The sequence below is a fragment of the Podarcis pityusensis genome (assembly GCF_964106645.2).
Source record: "Podarcis pityusensis genome assembly, chromosome: 2".
Lineage (NCBI taxonomy): Eukaryota > Metazoa > Chordata > Lepidosauria > Squamata > Lacertidae > Podarcis > Podarcis pityusensis.
Window position 1 is genome coordinate 92,594,000 of NC_138029.1, and position 5,494 is coordinate 92,599,493.

At 40.6% G+C, this 5,494-nt stretch overlaps 1 long non-coding RNA gene across 1 annotated transcript in view; it reads left to right on the forward strand.

Annotated features, from left to right (window-relative positions):
- LOC308471709 overlaps window positions 1-5,494 on the forward strand; it is a 744,400-nt gene that overhangs the window by 560,246 nt on the left and 178,660 nt on the right. The window lies entirely within an intron of this gene.

Genomic DNA, 5,494 nt, shown 5'->3' on the forward strand with positions numbered 1-5,494 from the left:
TGTCATTCGTACAGTATTTGTATGTTGTTGATACATAATTCATAATGTATATAGAAAGTTGAGGATTTTATGCAGATGATACACAGCAAACCGCTACTTTGGTGATGAAGGAAGTGTCAAAAATGTGATGGCGTTTAGATTATAGTTTTAGACATTACAGTGCAATGCCATTTGCTTCATGAAATATACAAGCAATGCCGATTTGTTATTGCTTCCAAAATAGCCATTTTCATCCTAAGAGCTCAGTGTGGCCTGCCTGTTTATATAACCAAATAATCTTCAACCATAGATGCTTAAATATCAGTTTTAGATTTTTATATGCAATTCTTACCCCAGTATAATCATTGTTTTAAGCTTCTTTTCAACAATATTCAGAAATGAACTTGTCAACAGCTAACAAACTTCCCTTTCACTTTGTGTATGCTCTGGGGAACAGCACCTTTAGGGAAATTATGTCACCCATTCTCAAAGATGCTGGGGCAGGTTTGCATTCACTGAAAAAACATCCTTTCTTCCATACTACTGCATAAACTAAACCATTGTGGTGGTATTCTCCTTGTTCCAGATGGCCTCCAGTGATCCCAGTCACTGAGAATCATATCTGCTTTTACCTGCCTAGCTCTGCCTAGCTCTGTTCTTGGGTATGCCTCTTGGTCACACTAAACTGTGACAGAATGTTGGGACCTGGCTTTTAAATACTTAGATAACTGTTTTAAACCTCAAATAAAATAAGTGAAAACAACCAGGCTCACAGATCCTTATGGTATTTTATGGATAACCTTTACAACATACTGGCCCCAATATACCATGATTAATTGTGAACTGCAGCTCAATCCTGTTCAGATGTGAGTCTCAATTCAATTCAGTGAAATTTACCACCAGGTAGTGGCGCTGTGGGTTAAACCACAGAGCCTAGGACTTGCCGATCAGAAGGTCGGCGGTTTGAATCCCTGCGACGGGGTGAGCTCCCATTGCTCGGTCCCAGCTCCTGTCAACGTAGCAGTTCGAAAGCACATCAAAGTGCAAGTAGATAAATAGGTACGGGAAGGTAAACGGCGTTTCCGTGCGCTGCTCTGGTTCGCCAGAAGCGGCTTAGTCATGCTGGCCACATAACCCAGAATCTGTACGCCGGCTCCCTCAGCCAGTAAAGCGAGATGAGCGCTGCAACCCCAGAGTCAGTCACGACTGGACCTAATGGTCAGGGGTCCCTTTACCTTTAAGCAAGAAAATGATTGCTTTTTGGATATAACTATCATTGAGCACATTAAGATTTAGAATAAGACATGCATAGGATTGTTCTTTAAGACTCACTGAAATAAGTGAAGCAAGTTTGTTGTGATTGACTTAACTCTCATTGCTTTCAGCTAGTTATAGGATCAAACTAGATATTAAATCCCCATTGATGGCAATTTACTCCCAACAGCCACTTTTCCTTCCTTTAGATAAAGCATTCTAAGTCCTAAGGTCCCACCAGGCAGTCTCTGAAGGGAAAAGTCAATCTGAGGCCCTGAGGATCCTTGAGACCTGAAAAGGGGGGTTTCTGACATCACCATCACTTTCCATCTCTATGCTGTTATTTGGGGGGGTGCACCCCAAATAACCATAACACTTCAATAAAAAGATGTTACCTACTCCCCGATAAATATACCATTACAATAAAGGGTCTAGCAGTATTTTGTTTCAAAACCTAGTATCAAATCCAAACGAGCAATTCATTTTGATAATACTAACATTCTAATGTTTACATTCATTATAAAATAGGCAATATGAATCATTAAAACACATCTCAGTGACTTTTATTTATCAGTGGAAGTGCTATCATGAATAGCTCTTCCATAGGTTGTGTTGAAAGACTCTGCCGACAGAAGGAGTTTCCTCCAGTGCAAGGTGTCTTCCACTGATAAAAGGTCTTCTTCCATAATATGAAGGACAGGGAAAACCTTTGGCTCCATCCCTTAATGTCTAGTGTACCTCCTAGGTAGCCAGACCAAGACACTTCTACTAATATCAAAATGGTTCTTTGGGACTAGGATTCAGCACATCCTTAACACTGGCTGTCTTTTCAAAACCTGCCCTTCTTCCCTCTCTGGAGTAAATCCCCCACACATTCCTCTCACTTGCTTTAACCAGTGCTTTTTTTCTGGGGGACGCAGGGGTACCCATACCCCTAAACGTTTGGTGTAGTGGTTAAGAGCGGTAGTCTCGTAATCTGGGGAACCGGGTTCGTGTCTCCGCTCCTCCACATGCAGCTGCTGGGTGACCTTGGGCCAGTCACACTTCTTTGAAGTCTCTCAGCCCCACTCACCTCACAGAGTGTTTGTTGTGGGGGAGGAAGGGAAAGGAGAATGTTAGCTGCTTTGAGACTCCTTAGGGTAGTGATAAAGTGGGGTATCAAATCCAAACTCTCTTCTTGAGTGCCAGTATTTCAGTATGAATAGTATGGAGAGAGTACCCCTAAAAAAATTTTTAGACAAAAGCACTGGCTTTAACCATGGTTTAACTTGACTTGTGACACTAACTATGGTCATTGTTAACTAGGGTTCCATCTTAATTATTATTTGAATCCAGGGTTTGAAGTGGGATTTATACAATCAAGCTAAGAGATAAAACAATAAAACAACAGCATCCAAGTATATTTAACAAGAACTACAATGGCAGCAATAGAAATCCTTCCATTTTCTCTGCACATTGAAATGGCATCTGCACTGCATTCTTTGAGGCTTCACAGACAGGAGAGCAGTGGTATTAAATGTTCAGCCTTTCTGTCTGCGTGGTGTGTGGCTGTGAGAGTTTGAGAACAGAATCTGGAGCCTCTCTTCATCTCTCTTCTGAATTGTCTTTCTTTGATGTTTATGAGCTGACCTCATAAAGAGTGAGGAATGGAAAGGATTATACAGCATGACAATGAACAGCAAGGCAAGTCCACTGCAAATAAAAGCACAGTGAATATTTTGTACATGATACAAATAGACCCTGACACTTTTGGAATATTTTAAGTTCCGTCTATCATTCAGACTGTTGGCTTGTCTACTTGCTCTTGTAAATAAGAAAGCCAGTGATCTTGCCACATCTTTGCCTTGCAGTTTCCTTCTGATTCTGAAATGGCATATTTGGATGTGTGCAGATGGGGTGGGAGGGGAAACAATAAATTCATTCTTTTGTATTTGATAAGCTTCAGAAGATTAACTCTTCTGCAGGTTATTTCAGTAGATATTACCACAATCAAAACACAATTTTCTTTTGTGATGGTTATGACATTTCTGTGTCCCAAACAAAAATATCTTGCCATGGCATATCATTTTAATTTCCTCTTGTATTCATAAATCAAGTTTTTTTGTTTTCAAAAGCCTGCTATTTGCTATCTGAACGTATTTTTTTTTATGTCCAATGTGACTAATTTTTCACAGAGAGCGATGTGATAGTCTAACCCTCATGTAATAGTAAAATGAACTGAACGATTTCTGTGCAATTACAGTCAAAGTTGTGGACTGTAAATAAGTTGTTGCTGAAACTTCTGGGCCAAAACAAAGCTGGAGTAGGGTGTCCTGCGCTGTTTTTGTTTTTACATAAAAGTAGTTGGGTGGATCCACGTTGATTCAGTGTTACAGCCTGTTTAACCCTTGGCCTCCCTCTGTTTTCCCAGTTCCCGCTGAAGCCACGATTAGCCTTGCTGCAGAGTGAAAATATAAAGGCAATTATATTTTTCCCCATTACAAGCTTTGATGGGAAAAGGAATAAGACAGGAAAAAAGATGGATGAACACACTTGTGATGAATGCAGCTCATGATTGGAGGAGGAATGTGTAGAGACCAAGGCAGCGGTACCAGTTTTAAGAAGTATTTATTAATGCCATTTATTCAAGACATCTCATCCATATAGCACATCCACACATCCTTGGCAGGAATATAGTTTGATTGTTGCTCTGTCAAACAAAGTGTCCAGCTTAGCAGTACAGAGAAGTGGTGGAAAGGAGCAGGTAGGATCTCCATTCTGCCCCTTGGGGGTGCTGCAGAGGTCACAACCCAAAGGTGGATGGTCTGTAGATTTCTTACATTCTCAGCTGAGTCTTCTGATTATATGGCACAGTAGTCTCTGGATTGCAAGACCCTTGCATAATCTTTCCAACCTCCATCTGAATGCCTTTTGGTCTCAGGACTAAAAGACCTTTCCTGGCTATACGTCTCAGAGGTCTTTAGGATCTAGCCACATGGGCACTGCTGTCCTGAAATGTGCAAGTTCCTTTCCCAATGAAGGTTGCTTTCCCTTAGTCTGATGTTTTGCTTGAAATGTATTCCTGTTTGCAGCCACTGGTCCCTTGACCTTGCTTTTCCTGTTCTGCCAACCCTGCCAAACCACTTTTCCAAAGGTCCACTCACCGTTCTCTCATTCATGCATGTTATAATTGATTACATTGCACATGGTAATAATAACAGTACAGTGGTACTTCGGGTTAAGAACTTAATTCGTTCCAGAGGTCCGTTCTTAACCTGAAACCTTTCTTAACCTGAGGTACCACTTTAGCTAATGGGACCTCCCGCTGCCGCAGCGCGATTTCTGTTCTCATCCTGAAGTAAAGTTCTTAACCTGAGGTACTATTTCTGGGTTAGCGGAGTCTGTAACCTGAAGCATCTGTAACCCTAGGTACCACTGTATATGAGAGTATATTCATAAAATCTTCAGAAGCATTTTGCAAAATAATACCTGACTTAATTTTGGTGTGTGACGCCCTGCCACAGTGCCACTACTCCCATCCAGTTAGGATCCTTCTGAGCCTGCCTTTAGAAATGAAAATGTTGGAGAGGTTTGTAAAAGTCATTTAAAAAACCTCAGGAAATAAAGCTTTGCTTTGTTGTGCAAGCTCAAGCAAATATTCCAACAATAAAAGCCAATGTTATTTGCTCTCAGAATGCACAGCAGCTAACTCAAGTTAATTTATTGCCCAATGATGGGTGTAAGCAATGATCTTGTCCTCTCTACAAGAGGTATAAACTGACTTTATTAGATTAATAGAGTCTTGAGGAATTTATATTCACTTTCCCCAACAGCATTTCTGTCACGATGACTGGCCTATGTATCCCTTATCTGAGATCAGCTCCTCTAATGTATAACTGAAGAGCATGCTGCAGAATCTTCTAAGTGGCTTTTCTGTAAATGCGTTATACTTCCAAAGGTAATGATTTCCACACCACTGCAGAATACATTTATAAAACTAATCTGTTGAAGGACTAGAAGCTAGTGAATTGAATACCAAGAAGAGTGGTTAGTCTCCTAGTTATTCCTGTGGCTCAGCACTATGTATTATTAATGCCAAAGTTGTCATGCCTGTAAAAAAAGTAAAAAACGAAATATACTTCCATCTGAACCACTCATTTCAACCAGAAGGCATTTATTTGTTCCACTGATGGTGAATAGCAAGCAGATCTCTGTGATGTTGATCAAGTACAATATGATCTGCATCTGGCATAATCCTACGGATTCTTTATCTTTGTCTATC